This window comes from Nicotiana tabacum, chromosome 22 (assembly GCF_000715075.1).
Source record: "Nicotiana tabacum cultivar K326 chromosome 22, ASM71507v2, whole genome shotgun sequence".
NCBI classification, from domain to species: Eukaryota; Viridiplantae; Streptophyta; class Magnoliopsida; order Solanales; family Solanaceae; genus Nicotiana; species Nicotiana tabacum.
The window spans coordinates 217,355,517-217,373,185 of NC_134101.1; the positions used below are offsets into that span (position 1 = coordinate 217,355,517).

General features: G+C 40.1%; 1 long non-coding RNA gene across 4 annotated transcripts in view; it reads right to left on the minus strand.

Moving 5' to 3' along the window:
* LOC107821912 (uncharacterized) overlaps nucleotides 1-14,271 on the minus strand; it is a 28,610-nt gene extending 14,339 nt beyond the window's left edge. For 3 of the 4 annotated variants that reach the window (XR_012705390.1, XR_012705391.1, XR_012705389.1), the window contains exons 1-2: nucleotides 13,712-14,259; nucleotides 7,045-7,102 (exon numbers count right to left, since the gene is read on the minus strand). This is a non-coding gene — a long non-coding RNA (uncharacterized LOC107821912). Of the gene's footprint in view, nucleotides 1-6,792; nucleotides 7,103-13,711 lie in introns of those variants that run through there. The other variant, XR_001656266.2, reaches the window with a different exon arrangement.
* Nucleotides 14,272-17,669: the final 3,398 nt, after the last annotated feature.

The following is a 17,669-nucleotide window of genomic DNA, read 5'->3' on the forward strand; positions in this document are numbered from 1 at the left end:
AATGACCTCGAAATGTTGCTTTGATGGTTCCAATAGGTTCGTATGGTAATTTTAGAATTAGGTGTATGTCCGAATTTATAATTGGAGGTTCCTAGGTTGTCTTGAGTCTCATTGGCAAAAGTTGGAAATTTGAAGGTTTGGAAGTTCATAGGTTTGACCGGGAGTTGACTTTGCGGCTATCGGAGTCGGATTGTTCTTTTGGAAATTGAAATAGATTTTTTATGTCATTTGAAATTTGTGTACAAAATTTGGGATCATTCTGAGTTTGTTAGACGTGGTTCCGCATGAGTTTTGAAAGTTGGAAGTTGATTAGTAATTAAGCTTGAATTGTGGTGCAATTAGTAGTATTGATATTACTATGTCTGATTTGAGACCTCGAGTAGGTCTGTGTTATGTTTTTGGGATTGGTTGTAGTTAATGAATGGGGTCCTGGGGGGCCTCAAGTGTGTTTCGAAAGGATTTCGGATCATTTGAGCTTGGTTGGATAGCTAAAGTCAGCTAGTGTCTGGTGTGCTTTACGATTGCAGCGCGGATCTCGCAATCGCGAAGGCTTAATTTGGGTAGAGGAATTTTGTTCTTAGCATTCGCGATGCTTTGGTGACTAGTGGCATTCACATTCACGACTTGGGCGTCGCATTTGCGATGAGGAAGGCAGGTTGGGGGTTGGACATGAATTTGGCCTACGCATTCGCGTGTAGGCGATCACGTTCGTGTAGACTAGTAGGTATTTGTGATTTGTGTTCGGGGGATGGGGGTTCTGTTTCCGAAGGGTTATTTCCGGGCTCGAGCTGGTTGTGCTTCGCGAACGCGAGGTTAGACCGTGTTCGCGAAGGGTATCACTAGGCAGATTTTTAAAGTGTTATATTTTGGGACTTAGACCCATTAATTCGTATGGGGCAATTTTTGAAGGGGATTTTCACACAAACCAAGAGAGTAAGTTATTTTTATTTTATTTTAACATTATATCTTATTTACCTATGGATAGATTATAGGATTTAAAAGTTAAATTTGGTGATTTTGACTATAGTTTTGGAGAGTGAAAAATGGGGATTTGAACTCCAATATGGAGTCAGATTTGGATGAAACTTGTATATTTGGACTCGTATTGGAATAGGTAGTTGGGATTTGTGACATTTGTTGGATTCTGAGAGACAGGCTTGGGTTGATGTTTTTGTTGTCATTTTGCTGTCTGATAAAAATTGGAGCTTTATTACTTAGAATCAATTTCAATTGCCGTGTTTAATGTTATTGAGATATTTTTGACAAGATTCCCGTTAGGAGGTCGATCCTCATGGGAAGGACTTTTTGGAGTATTGAATCATGCGCTTTAAGGTAAGTAACATGTCTAAACTTGGTTTGAGAGTAATTTTTCCGCTGGCTATGATATTTGAGATATGTTGGAGGTGACGCGTATGCTAGGTGACGGGCGTATGTGCATACACCGGGGTTATGCATGATTCAGGTATATTTTTGCTATTATGTGCCTTGTTTTTCTATTATTCCCCGTTATTTCTGAATTTTCTCTACTTGTATGACTACTTGAGCTATTCATTCTAGGAATTAAGTCTAGGCTATGTGCTTATCTGTTTGAGACATAATAGGGATATTCTTGCTATCTTGAGTTGTTTTACTTAACTGTAGTCATTTTCTCAATTATAATGCTATATATGCATATTATATCACTGTCTCTGTGCATTCTCAATATGCTATCTCACATATTGTTGATGCCCTTATATGTGTGACATAGTTTGAGGTGAGTACTATGAGATTGTATATTTGAGACTTGAGCGGTTGATGACTAATCTTGGGCCATATAGTCGATTTGGCATAGATTATGAGGTGACGCGTACGGAAGGCCCCACATTGGGCTAAGTGGTATTGATTATGAGGTGACGTGTGTGATATGCCCTATGTGATATTGATCGTTGGTTCTAGCATGTTTACTTGTCATGCAAGTACTAAGTTGTGATTTTTTCCTCATGTTTATTGGTACTAGATGCCCTTATTTACATGTATGAACTTGGGATCACTATTAAATTGATAAACCATGCCTAGATGAATTTTGTGAAAAAATGTATGCCTTAACAACTATTCTTGAAAAGCATGCCTATTTCCCTGCTAATTGTTAACAAGGTTGAATTTAATATTGCTTTAGCTACTTCTTTTTGCCATTATTATGTTATAATTTTTGTTATTTGTTATTGGTATTGAGTATTGAACCTTATTGAGTTCATCACTGCTTTCAGCCCGAGATTAAGCTTGTTACTTATTGAGTACATGAGGTCGGTTGTACTGATACTACGCTATACACTTCATGTGCATATCCAAGTACTATCGAGAGAGGCGATTTGTTAGCTAGAGGCACCAGTATCAATTCTAGGAGATTTGAGGTAGCTACTGATTCTATTCTTAGGCCTTGAAGTCCCTTGTTGCTTTGTTTATGTTATCACAGTTCTATCTTTCAAATGGTTTTGTACTTTGGATTAGACTCTGTATTTAAATCTTGTAGTGCTCGTTGACACTAGATCATGGAATGGTTTTAGATGTATTACGATTATTTGGCTCCAGTTATTTATAATTATTTTTTTGTTTAGACTATTCAAATCTGTTATTTGAGTTTATTGTTGTCATTTAATTGTTGGCTCGCCTAGCAAGTTGAGTTATGCGTCGTCACAACTCCGGTGGGAGTTTGGATCGTGACAAGTTGGTATCAGATCACTAGGTTGCTTAGGTCTCTTGAGTCATGAGCAAGTCTAACAGAGTCATGTAGAGCGATACAAAGACGTTTTTTCGTATCTTCGAGAGGCTACAGGGTTGTTAGGAAACTTTCCTTTCTTTCATTCCATGTCGTACGGATTTGTTTACCTCTAAGTCTGAATCCTTGGTTTTCTACTCTCTCACATATGGTGAGGACACTATTGTCGGGTACAGCTAAGTTGGCGCCGATACCCCAGACTAGGGCCGTGAGAGGCCAGGGTCGAGGTAGAGGCATAGCACGCACCGCGGATAAATCCTGTATAGCTGTTTTTGAGCCACCATTAGCTGCTCTTGAGGTTCATGTGCATGATTATGTGGAGCCGGAGGTACTAACTTAGGTTCCCCAAGGCTTATTTATTTCACTAGTTATTTAGGATGCATTAATTCACATGGTTGATTTGTTCGAGAGTTTGGTTCAGGCGGGGGCATTTCCAACTGTACCAGCTACTTCCCAAGTAGGGGGCAGAACGCAGACTCTAGCTACTAGTACCTAGAGCAGGTGCCCATGGTTATCAGACTCCTATAGCATTGCCATTTGGGCGAGTTTAGCCTATTGCTGCATAGTCTGATGATAGGCCTACGATGTCAGCTTATAAGATGAAGAGGTTAGATAAATTCACCAAGTTGCATGCTCCTCACTTCAGTTTTATGCCTTAAGAGGATGCTCAGGGATTCTTAAATCGTTGGCATGAGATTCTGCATAATTTGGGACTAGTTTCGTCCAATGCAGTTGAATTCACTACCTTCCAGATGCAAGGCCGGCCAAGAGGTGGTAGTAGGTTTATGATATCGGTCGACTAGTAGGATCTCCTCCTCTTACATGGGCTTAGTTCTCCAGAGTCATTTAGAGCATTTTGTGCCACGCACCAGGAGAGTGGAGCTGAGGAGGCAGCTTGAGTACATATAACAGGGCCATATGTCAGTTACTGAGTATGAGATGAAGTTTATAGAGCTATCCTGTCATGCTATTGCTTTGATTCCCACTGAGGAAGAGAGGATGAGGAGATTCATTAAGGGTCTTCACCATAGTATTTCCCTTGTTATGGCTAGAGAGACCAGGACCGGGACTCTATTTCATCAGGTGATTGAGATAACACATCGTGTGGAGCGCATCCACATCGAGACTAGAGATATGATGCTGACTAAGGACAAGAGGTCTTATCAGGTAGTTTTAGTGGTGCCTCGTCTGGAGGTCGAGGTCAATTTCTGAGAGGCCAGTCTAACAGGCCAGTTTATTATTCACCACCCCTTTGGTGCAGTCTTCATTCAGTGCACTCCTAGATCAACGCTCTTACTGCACTCCATCAATTTAGGGTTCGTCGGTACCAAATCCTTCTAGTAGTTATTCTAGTTCATAGGTTTCGATTCAGGCCTCACAATCATTTGCAGTAAGAGGTTGCTATGAGTATAGGGAGTTGGGGCATATTAGGAAGTATTGCCCCATCTTTGTAGGGGTCCAATATAGCAGGGAGGCCAGGATATGATTCCCGCACCAGTTGCTACACCACCCGCTTAGCTAGCTCTAGGTGGAGGTCATAGGGGACGTAGGCGTCCTAGAGGGGGATCTCAAACTAGTAGAGGATGCTTCAAGGATGCTTCAATATTATTTGCTTCTAGTTCTACTTATTCATATATGTCATCATACTTTGCTTCTCGTCTAGGTATGCCTCGTGGTTATCTTAATGCTCATGTGCATGTGTCAATACCTATTGGTGATTCTACTATGGTGGATCGAGTTTATCGATCATATCTGTTCACTATTTGTGGTTTTAAGACGAGGGCAGACTTTCTATTCTTAGATATGGTGGATTGTGGTGTGATCTTGGGTATAGATTGAATATCTCCATACCATGTCATTCTTGATTGTCACGTTAAGACCATGACGTTGCCGATGTCGGGGTTGACGAGGTTGGAGTGGAAAGGTTCTCTTGGTTGCACTCCTAGTAAAGTAATCTCATTTTTGAAGGATAAATGGATGGTTGAGAAAGGATGTTTGACATATTTGGCTTTTGTCAGAGATATTTGTGCTGATACTCCTACTATTGAGTCACTTCTAGTAGTGAGGGAGTTTCTGGATGTGTTTCAAATAGACTTATCGGTCATGCTACACGATAGTGATATGATATTAGCATTGATTTGGTACTGAGCACGCAACCTATCTCTATTCCTCTGCATCGTATGGCTCTAATGGAGTTGAAGGAATTGAAGGAACATTCAGAAGATTTGCTAGATAAGGGTTCATCTCGCCTAGTGTTTCACCTTGGGGTGTACCAGTATTGTTTGTGAAGAAGAAGGACGGGTCTATCAGAATGTGTATTGACTATTGACAGTTGAACAAGGTGACCATCAAGAACAAATATCCATTGTCGCACATTGATGGCTTATTTTATCACCTTCAGGGTGCCATATTGTTCTCGAAGATTGACTTGAGGTTGTGGTATTAACAATTGAAGATCAGGGCTTCGGACATCCCTAAGACTACTTTACAAAATCGTTATGGGCATTATGAGTGTTTGGTGATGTCGTTTGGGTTGACTAATGCCCATGCAGCCTTCATGAATTTGATGCACATTGTGTTTAGCCTTATTTGGATTTTTTTCTTCATAGTGTTCATTGATAATATATTGGTGTATTACCATAGTAGGGAGGAACATGAACAACATTTAAGGATCGTGCTTTAGACATTAAGGAAGAAGAATCTATACTCTAAATTCTCCTAGTGCGAGTTTTGGTTAGGCTCAATGGCATTCTTGGGTCATGTGCTATCTAGTGATGGGATCAAGGTGGACTAGAAGATGATTGAGGCAGTTCAAAGTTGTCCCAGACCTTCTACTGCAATAGAGAATAGGAGATTCTTGGGTTTGGCTATTTACTATTGTCGCTTCGTAGAGGAATTTTCATCTATTGGAACCTCATTGACTAAGTTGACTCAGAAGGGCGCTCTGATAAGGTGGTTTGATGAGTGTGAGGAGAGCTTTCAGAAGCTCAAAACAGCCTTGAAAACAACTCTAGTATTGGGTTTTCCTTCGAGATTTGGGTCATATGCAGCTTATTGCGATGCCTCGGGGGTTGGCATTGGGTGCGTGATGATGCAGGATGGTAGGGTGATTAATTATGCGTCATGCCAGTTGAAGCCCCGTGAGAAGAACTATCCAGTGCATGATTTGGAGTTAGAAGCTATTGTACACACGTTTAAGATTTTGAGGCATTACTTATATGGCTTGTCCAGTGAGGTGTATACGGATCATCGAAGTCTCCACCATCTGTTTAGATAGAAAGATTTGAATTTAAGGCAACTGAGATGGTTGGAGGATTATGATATCACCATTCTTTATCGCCGGGGATGGTAAATATTGTAGCATATGCCTTGAGTAGAAAAGCGGGGAGCATGCAGATTTTAGCATTTATTCCAGCTAGGGAGAGGCCTTTGGCTATGGATGTTCAGGCTTTGGCCAACAGATTTGTGAGGTTGGATATATCAGAGCTTAGCAGAGTCCTTGCTTTTGTTTTATCTTAGTCATCCTTGTTTGAGCTCATTAAGACTCGTCAGTATGATGATCACCACTTTCTTGTCATTAAGGACACGGTGCAGCGAGGTGGTGCTAAGGAGGTGCATATTGGTAATGACGGTGTGTTGTGACGACAAGGCTAGATTTATGTTCCTAGTGTGTATTGGATGAGAGAGTTGAACTTGGAAGAGGCCCATAGTTCGCGGTATTCCATTAATCCAGGTGTTGCGAAGATGTACCGGGATTTGAGGTAGCACTATTGGTGGCAGAGGATGAATAAAGAAAATGTTTGATATGTTGCTTAGTGTTTGAATTGTGAACATGTCAAGTATGAGCATTAGAAACCCAGTGGGTTTCTTCAGAAGACTGAGATACCAGAGTGGAAGTGGGAGCATATTACTATGGACTTTGTGGTAGGTTTGCCACGGACATTGTCACGACCCAAAATCCACTAAGGGTCATGATGGCGCCGGACACCACTGTCAGGCAAGCCAACCAAAATACTTAATTAAATTCACGTTTTAATAATTTTGAAAATTATGATTTTCCTTCAATTTTACCAGTAAAAGATAATTGTTTCAAACCGAATATAAATGTTAAGCAGTTAATACAAGATACCCCGTAATCATCCCAGAACTCGGTGTCACAAGTGCATGAGCTAATCCTGGGAAGCAATACAATACAACAACCATACGGAATACAAATTGGACAGAAAGTAAATACAATAATCTGGAAGAGACTCCGCTGGATACGGGTCATTTGGGGAAGTGTAGCTCACCTAAGTCTCCGTGTCAACCATGCTGGTATGCCCACTAGGCCTCTAGAGATGCATATGCCTGTGCAACAAAAATACCCAGAAGTGTAGTATGAGTACGAAAACAATGTGTACCCAATGAGTATCTCGTCTAATCTCGAAGAAGTAGAGACGAGAGGTCGACTTCGACACTTACTAGTGGTCCAATAATGTTATCTCAATAATGTAGTAAATCGGTGATTTTTATAAACATGACTGTAGTTCAATGGAATGAAGCAGGTAAGAAATTCTTTCTTTTATAGAAAATTTCCAAATTCCTTTTCATCGTTTATACAAATATTCTCAAACCGGGAAGAGGCAATAACAACTTCAATAAGTTTCAAGGCAAGCAATACAAGCATACACAAATCATGCCGAGGTTGTACAGCCCGATCCAACAATATTTAAATTGTGCACTGCCAGAGGGTTGAATGGCGCGAACCATAGATGTATCTATTTAATCTGCCGAGGCGTTCGGCCCGTTCCAGAATTTAAACACGCACAGGCAAGCAATCAAGAAGTCATCAGGAAGCAATTATCCAAAGAAAACAAATTCTCCTTTAACAATTTAGAAAAACAAAATGAAGTTTAATTCTTTTTAGAAATCCATTTACCAATTCGATAGGATTTAAGCAATCAACTGTCAATAAGGTTACAGATATTCCAAGTATAGCATGCTTTTGGGTCCTAGACTACCCGGACAATAGCATAATAGTAGCTACGCACGGACTCTCGTCACCTCGTGCGTACGTAGCCCCCACAAATAGGAGCACATAACTAATTATTTCAACTATGGAGACAATTCCCTCTTACAAGGTTAGAAAGGAGACTCACCTCGCTCTGAAGATCTATAACCGGCATTCCACGCTCTTCCGAAGACTAGAATTGATGCACAATGCTCTAAAACAAGCCAATAATTATGTAAATCCATTAATATATATTCAATTACTCACTACAATCCAATTTATAACAATTCCTAACCCCGATCGAAAAGTTGACAAAATTGCCCTCGAGCCCACATGCCCGGATTCTGAAATTTTTTGAAGATAAAGTTTATCCATGAACTCCTGAACTCAAATATATGATTTTCTCTTAATTTCATACCCAAAGTCGTGGTCAAAATCCAAGAATATCAATTTTTTCTAGGTTTACTCTCAAACCCCAAGTTCCTACCAATTTCCATGTCCAAATCTGTATATAATCATGTATTTATCTAAAAAACTAGCATAAATTACTTACCTCATGCTTGGTGGTGAAAATGGCACCTCAAAGTTGCTCCAAAATCGGCTCCAATGGAAGAAATGAGGTTAAAATGAACCCAACCCCCGATTTAAAAGAACCTCACTGCCTCCAGCATTTTCGCACTTGCGGTCTCTTCACCGCTTCTGCGTCTCGCAGGTGCGAACCAAATGCTGGTTCTGTGGTCCAGGGCTCCCAGCCCATTCCGCTTTTGCGTCCACTCCTCCGCAGATGCGGTCCCGCATCTGCAGCAAAACGACCGCATCTGCGGTCCCAGCCTAGCCATCCTTTTCCGTTTCTACGGCACGAAGGCCGCTTCTGCAGCTCCGCACCTGCGGCCCTAGTCTCGCAGGTGCGGTTACACCAGCAACTTCAGCCCTTTCCAAAATATCATTTTCGATCCGTTAACCACTCGGAATCCATTCGAGGCCCCCAGGACCTCAACCAATCATACCAACCAGTCCCAAAACACATTACGGACTTGCTTGAGGCCTCAAATCATATCCAACAATGCTAAAATCATGAATCGACCTCCAATCCAAGCTTAATGAACTTTAGAATTTCAAACTTCTTCATTCGATGCCAAAACATATCAAATCACGTCCGATTGATCTCAAATTTTGCACACAAGTCATATTCAACATTACAGACCTACTCCAACTTTCGAAATCATATTCCGACCCCGATATCAAAAAGTCCACTTCCGGTCAAACTTCTCAAAAACCTTCAAATTTCTATCTTTAGCCATATGACTCCAAAATGACCCACGGACCTCCGAATTCACTTCCAATCGCGCTCCCAACACCAGAATCACCATACAGAGCTACTCCCAGACTCGGAATCCCAAACGGACGTTGATAACACTGAAACGCATTTCAACCCAAACTTATGAAATTCTCCCAAAATGCTAACTACCACAATAGGCACCAAAATATTTTCGGGTCTTCCAAAACCTAATCCGGACATACGCCAAGTCCAAAATCATCATACGAACCTGTTGGAACCTTCAAATCCCGATTCCGAGCTTGTTTACTTAAAAATCCAATCTTAGTCCATTCTTTCACCTTAAAGCTTCCGAATTGAGAATTTTCTTTCCAAATCAACTCCGAACTTCCCAAAATTCAATTCCGACCATGCGTACAAGTCATAATGCCTGAAGTGATGCTACTCATGGCCTTAAACCATCGAAGAACGCGCTAAAGCTCAAAACAACCGGTCGGGTTGTTACATTCTCTCCCACTTAAACATACATTCGTCCTCGAACGTGCTAAGAACTGCGCAAGAGTTGTCCGAAATCACTGTTTAACACCTCGTTCACCTACCCGTGCTACCACAACTCAGTTGAGCACATTAGCTCGATCAAATCTGAAGGTATTCTCTTTCATTTAGGCAAATAATCCTTAGAGTCAAATTTCAACATCCGGAATTCTCTGTCATGCCTGCTTCCAACATACGAACACCGTATCAATCCCCATACGAGGCACCCGTACATGATTGCATACCTTTGTTGAATCCACACTATGCATTGCATAACCCACATGACCATAATAATATCCGTTGATAATAACCGCCGAAGTTCCACGAATCTGACGCTCACAACACACCTCATGACATATATAAGTCCTGTTCCAACTCTTGCAACACTGCCACGACGGAAGAGGTGTGTGGAAACTTATAACCAACTACTGAGTCAACAAATCATTGGGTCTATACTCCTGACAAGAACCGTCACCTCATTCTGAACCAAGTAATGGTCCTTTCTCCTTAATATACCTCATATAATCGGATTGCACTGATCCTAAATCCAATGATCTCTTTTTACCAAGTACGAACTACTCAGGCAATAAGTTACCCCGGACATGATCGAAAGTCTCATATGATGCCACAACGTGCTAATAGGCCACCAATTCGAACGGGATACAAAGGGAAACGAACTCTAGAAGGAACTACTCAACTCGTGCAACTAATATAAACTTTCCTTATAAAATGGGAAACAAACACACATAAGATGAAGTATGAAAACTGTATTCAACATCACACTATTGCGGCGTGCAACCCAATCCAAATAACATACCCATGGCGGCGTGCCACCCGATCCACACATAATGCTCATTCAGATGCACATCGAGCTAAATTGCTCATTACAACAAAATACCGAATTTCGGTCACAAGCACACTAAGTGCATAATACGGTCCCTGAGGGGACATATAGCGCTATAAGCTACAAAACTCAAGCACAACTGAGGTGCGATATACGATCTGAATCTCAAGAGCCATTTTGCTCATATAACATCATCTCTACGCGGAACCTCAACACATAAGCAATTTACCAAGCCGTCTCATAACTCACACAGCGCAATATATCATTACATGAAATAACTGACGACGAACTACCACCCTGACTACTCTTCCATATGGAGAGCATTACCGAAATGAACACATATTGCCTGATATAGAGCCCATATTCACATTCGAATCCATCCACAGGCCTCAAGCTGATTCTGATAGCACTAAACTAGGCTAACAACCTTTCAAAGGTCCATAATAACTCCTCTTTTTTTCTCATAACACATAAAAACAACCATCATAACTGGAGTAATTATCCACAGTCCACAACTCAATAAATCAAGTGCCCTCCAAGCATAAATTACCCAATCAATGATATCACCACAATCTTCATACTTGGTTCAACTCTTCAACCAATCAAGTGACTACCGGCCACACTTATACAACCTTCCCGTGGGGCACGCTCCCACAACCTTCCATAACAGATAACAAGTTTGTACATCCAAACCACCGGTTGTACTAACACTGAAAAGCGATAAAAAATCCTTAACCAGGATGCAAAGTCTTTTTCATAAAGCACCAATCTCAGGTGACGCTGAGGACAATACCAACTTACTTTAAACATCGAAACTCCCTTCCTGCTCATCCGAGCTCGTGACATCCTTGTCAACACCAAACTGCAACCTTGATCCTTACTTCAATTTCCATACCACTTACTGCACCCATCATGCCAATATGCGATAGAACACGATTTTCATCATAACTCCGGAACCACTAATAGGTTAATGCTTCATCATATAAAACTTTTTACTTAACTCACTTCAGGAGAACCATAGCAACACACATGTGAATTCTCATAACCGTAAAATATGCAAATCTTCAAGTAGTGGTCTAAGCCACCATAGCCCTTCCAGGATCCGCCTACACATAACAGACCATAACAGTGGAATACTTATGAATAACATCAATTACGACTGCCGACAGGCCTCACCTGTACTGTCACAAATCACTTGCATAACTTAATCACACTAAGGGAACTAGTCACAGCCATCATCATGCCAATTCAATTATGGCTAACCAGTCTATCTTCTTCCAGTTTATCCTTGGTTGCCTTAGAAGAATAACTCCATTCAACACATAGCACACTTCATCCGCACTCATCCTGAGTGACCGTGAATCACGAGACCATGCTGTCTCAAATCCCACGAACCATTTCATACCCCCCAAACGCTACACTGCAAGTCAAAACATCATAGGACATTTTGTTCCTCTTCTTATAAGCTGCTACAAAGCTTGTTTCTTAACTGTACTTATAGGCTCGAAATCATATTGCACCACACTTTACCCTTTGAATCCACTTGGCCGTTCTTGAGAGCCACCCACTCTGACTTGGCCCCTATCACACCTCCTTTTTTACACCCCGAGGGGGTATAGGAGTTTTTCCAATTAAAGTGACATTATTCGAAATGGAATTATTTCAATTTAATCAGAGTTGCCAATTGGAATAGTTTAATTGGTGTCCCAAGTCACCAATTTATTTTAAAATCTCAAATCGAGGATAATCGACTTTTATTTTTTATAGTCTGCAAACTAGAAATTCTAGATAAGGAATTATGTTAACCGGGAGAAGGTGTTAGGCATTCCCGAGTTCCGCGGTTCTAGCACGGTCACTTAACTATTAAAATTGGTCTATTATCCGATTTATTACATATTTTAACCTATTGTGCAATTTCAGCTTATCAACCGCTTTTAATTATTTTAAAATGCTTTTAGGAAGATTCAACATTATTTAAAATATGCTTTGAACCACACCACATGAAATACACCTGCGGTTTGCGACACGTTCTATTTAACATTGTTAAGAATCGAAATTGGGTTACATGAAATGTACACACGAATTTAGTAATTAAAAGAAAATCAATTTAATAATGCGCCTAAAGCAACTACGAAGGTTCAAATTAATAACAACGTTTGCGAGGGCCATGAAAAATTCAATTGATGGCACAACTCGATTTTTAAAAGGGTTATTACTTAGTTGAATGAGGGACATAGATTATTTAATGAAAATGACACACCTCAAATTTTCTATAAAAAGAGCTAACTAGTTTTGTAAGGGCCATGGGCTTAGAGGTTTTATTTGGCATGGCAAGCCTCAAATTATTTAACAAAAAAAGGTTTATTATTCGAAGTTGTTATGATCGGGTTACATGAAATGCGCCCCCAAATTTTGGAATTGTGTATCATAACTATGTCACAGGAACTGTACCCATAGTCACGATGATTTATTAATCGTGCCTAAAGCAAAGCTACGATGCTCAAATTATTATCTAAACTATTTTTGAGATTATTGTGAAGGCTAAAGTTATGAAAATTATTATAGAAAAGTGTAAGGTTTAACTTTTATGAATTACTAACCTGACCAATGGTATTGCTAAATTACTAGAGATATCTACAACTTTACGGATGGCCAAATTCTATATCTTGAAATCATCCAACGTTTTGGGCTTATTAGCAGTAAGTCCGTTCGGCCCAATTCTTTAAAGATTTTAGCAACCAAGGTCTAATAATGTGATAGATTTCAGCCCAAAACTAATTAATGAACAATTCATATATCCTTGAATTCTTAATTCCCAACTTTACAAACAAGTTAAGCTCAAATAAGGGTCAATCCAGTGAGACGAAAAATGCATGCTTACTTTCCTTCAAAATGAAAAGGAACTTTGAAATTACAGATTTAACCAATCAAAAGCTAGTTCCATAAAATTAGACCATATACACTATGAATCACCTCTATGATTATTAAACATCACTGAGATGACACAATTAGAGACACAGAATGTGCAAGCTTTTAATAAGCTGAATTTTGTGTTCAAGCCAACACGTCATAGCCAATTCAGTTGCCTAACAACCATATTCCTAATTGTCAACAGGAATCGAGTAATTCACATAAAATATTGCATTTCAAATTATTTCATTGTTTCATTCGAATGGAAAACAAATACGCATGGATTATACATCAGAACAACAGAGATTATCTTGAACAAACCCAAAGAAGACGACTAAGTAAGGTCTCAATAATTTCAATCATTTAATGATATCATAATACAAGAAAAGTTGGAGAACTGACCTAATTGAAAACGAAAGCATTAAAATGAGCCCAAATGTGGTAGAAATCAAAACAAGTGTGGCTCAGCAATATTAATCCAGCAGCAAAAGATAGCATCTGAACCCCAGATTTCAACTCAGAAGAACCAAACCAACGGAAGGCAACGAGACTGTGAACTCAACAACCTCTTAACCGAACTCCATTTCACATGAAAATCCAGAAGAAGCGCTGAACCCTTTTTTTTTGTCCAGATCTTCCCCGTAGCCTCTGTCGTGAATCTCTGTGCTATTGTGCGTATGTGTGCACGTTTTTGAGCAGTAGAAAGGCGTGAGAATGAAAAAGGAGAAGGGTCTGGTTCTTGAAGGAGATGAAGAGGAGAGAAGAAGAAGCAATTTCAAAGTTTGTTCATGGGTGAGGAACTTTGTTTTGCTCCAGAAGATGAGGGCGACACTGTATGGAGTTCTAAAGGGGAGGGTCTACGTTCTTGTTCTTGAAGAAGATGAACAGGGGGTCGTTTTTCATCGCTTCTGATGAGAGAGGGGAGTAAATGGCGCTCAAGCCCAGGAGTGAGGGATCTCCATAATGTGTGTTAGGTCTAGGTTTTAATGAAAGAATTGGGTCAAACGGGTTGGGTATGCGGGTCGGATCTGGTTTTTGGGCTGGGAAATTGGGCTTGTTGGTGAGTTTGGGTAGGGATTTGGGCTCAGCATTAATTTTGGCCCAATCAAATTTAAACCAGCCTTTTCTTTTCAATTATTCTTTTTTCTTTTGTTTTCTTTTTCTTTTTCTTCAATTAAAATCCTAGATTATCTAAAAATGTGAAATTAAATTAATTAACTAATTATAACATTTATAAAAGCTACTTAATCCTAAATTAAAAGATAAAATCAATAAAAGGAAAAAGTGTAGAAATGAAGCATTTTTTTGTGATTTTCAATTTTTATAAAACAAGTAACTACCGATTAATCCTAAAAAATATAAAAATAAAGCCTAAATGCCATGCATGATATTTTTGGTATTTTTCATGATTTAAATAAAACTTAAACATGCACAAAATGCAAACAATTAAATAAAATTCTACAAAAATTCCCAAAATGGCAAATAATTAACAAAAATCTATTTTCTTAGGATTTTATATGAGTATTTCGTATAGGGAAAAAATCACATGCTCACAGCCCCGAATATTATCAACTCCATGAATCTTCTAGCACATGAATACCCTCTCAACGAAGCACCCGGCAGAATCACTTCCCTTGAAACCCGCACCTATACAAGACATAAATCTTTAATCCTTCCCCAAGTTTGAACATGAGCCAATAAGGCCAACCATAACACACCTTTAACAATTCTTTTGCTCAAATTACCACTTATGTTCTTTTTCCGTAGATAAAATAACCCATCAATATGCTAATAACCAGAAACCTCGCAAGTAGTTAACCATGCACCCAATCATAGTCGGTGGGACTCTCCCACTTAGCTCGAAGCCACTATTACACAACTCTGGAATTCATTAGGATTCTTTATCTCTTATTGACATAACTTTGCACAATCAGCCGCCAAAATTCTTGGAATCTTCCTGTAAAACCCCTTTTATACTCTGAATCATCCACCACATTCGCACGACCGATCTCTTTGTTGTACAACCAATAGAATTCTTCGCAGAAGCCTCGCCAACCACACGGCCGCTAACCTGCTCACAGGGAATAACCCACCTGTGGAAATAACTTCCCAACATCTTCCAACGCCACTGCACGGGGTACAATCACTATGACATCAATAACCCATCCTGAGTTCGAGCTCACTCTCTAGCTGAACAAGTCCATTCATCCCTCGTGGACATCAATTAATTGTGCGGCAACATCCTTCCAATTCAAAGTTATGTTGTATCCTTCTTCATTTCAAGCAGCTCCTTCCCGTTATATCAAATCTCCTGCCATATAATAGTCCATACTTCAAATTAAATCCATAGACCCTAGTCACCAATCACTAAAATTCCCAAATCATTCCAAACTCTCCTTAAGGTGCGTAGTCATCCTACCACAAAGCCTATATGCAACTCCGCCACTCTCCCACTTTGGCAGAACTCACCCCTTTAATTGACTACTCGACCTTTGCTTCTTATACCTGGCCTTCTAGAAGTTTTAACCACCACCTGACACTCCCCACATGTCCTTCCTCATCATTTGTTGCTCAGTTGTTGCCTTAAATAAAATCTATCTTCGTAGCGCTTGAACTCACGAACCGCTACTAACTTTAAGTCCCCCCCGAGGTCATCTTTCTTGGGCCATCAACACTAGATATACCGATTCAATCCTGAACCACCACACATCCCGATCTCTGATAGTCTCCTCTCCACAATTATTTCACAATATTCTTCCCCAAAGGTGAATTGAAGAAAACCATAACACCAACAAACTCAACATATTCCATCGAGGACGATGATACCACGTCATAGATGAAAATTCCCCCACGCTCGAAGATACCAAGTCTCATTACCCTATCACCCCAAATTAGGACATTCATAGGCTAATTGCTTTTCCCCCCACCGGGAGTAAAATATTGAATCTCTAAATCATGTACTGAGTAAACCTCCCTTCAAGTTGTTCATGGCCCCGACACGTAGGCAAGCATCCTACCATCACATTAATAATGCATGATAATCGTTCATAAGCATCATGTCAACTTGTGCCTAGCCTCAGAGCTCTCAGAAGTACAGCTACTGAGCTGAAACGACAAAATATCCTTCCACGAGGCGACGACAATAGTTAAATCAACTATGCCGGGAGAAGCATCCCGTACCACCTCTGTAGTACTTTTAAAATTTCTCAATTCCCGATTTATAATAAGCGCTCCACGTCGCATCAGATTTAATAGGAAAGAAATAAAGGCATAAGCCTCAAAGGAATCAAATCGCACGATGAGGAATCAAGAAGGGAAGTACTCCTAACAGCCCTGTAGCCTCCCGGAGATAAGTACAGACGTCTCTGTACCGCTCCGCTAGAATTTACTAGACTTGCTTATGACTCGTGAGACATAAGGGAACCTAGTGCTCTGATACCATGCATGTTGTCGCGACCTAAAATCCACTAAGGGTCATGATGGCGCCGGACACCGCTGTCAGGCAAGCCAACCAAAATACTTAATTAAATTCGCGTTTTAATAATTTTGAAAACTATGATTTTCCTTCAATTTTACCAGTAAAAGATAATCGTTTCAAACCGAATATGAATGTTAAGCAGTTAATACAAGACACCCCGTAATCATCCCAGAATCCGGTGTCACAAGTGCATGAGCTAATCCTAGGAAGCAATACAATACAACAACCGTCCGGAATACAAATTGGACAGAAAGTAAATACAATAATCTGGAAGAGACTCTACTGGCCGCGGGTCGTCTCGGGAAGTGCAGCTCACCTAAGTCTTTGTGTAAACCATGCTGCTACACCCACTAGGCCTCTAGAGATGCATATGCATGTGCAACAAAAATGCACAGAAGTGTAGTATGAGTACGAAAACAACGTGTACCCAATGAAAATCCCGTCTAATCTCAAAGAAGTAGAGACGAGAGGTCGACTTCAACACTTACTAGTGGTCCAATAATGTTATCTCAATAATATAGTAAATCGGTGATTTTTATAAACATGATTGTAATTCAATGGAATGAAGCAAGTAAGAAATTCTTTCTTTTATAGAAAATTTCCAAATTCCTTTTCATCGTTTATACAATATTCTCAAACCGGGAAGAGGCAATAACAACTTCAATAAGTTTCAAGGCAAGCAATACAAGCATGCACAAATCATGCCGAGGTCGTACGGCCCGATCCAACAATATATAAACTGCGCACTGCTAGAAAGTTAAATGGCGCGAACCATAGATGCATCTATTTAATCTATCGAGGCGTTCGGCCCATTCCAGAATTTAAACACACATAGACAATCAATCAAGAAGTCATCAGGAAACAATTATCCAAAGAAAACCA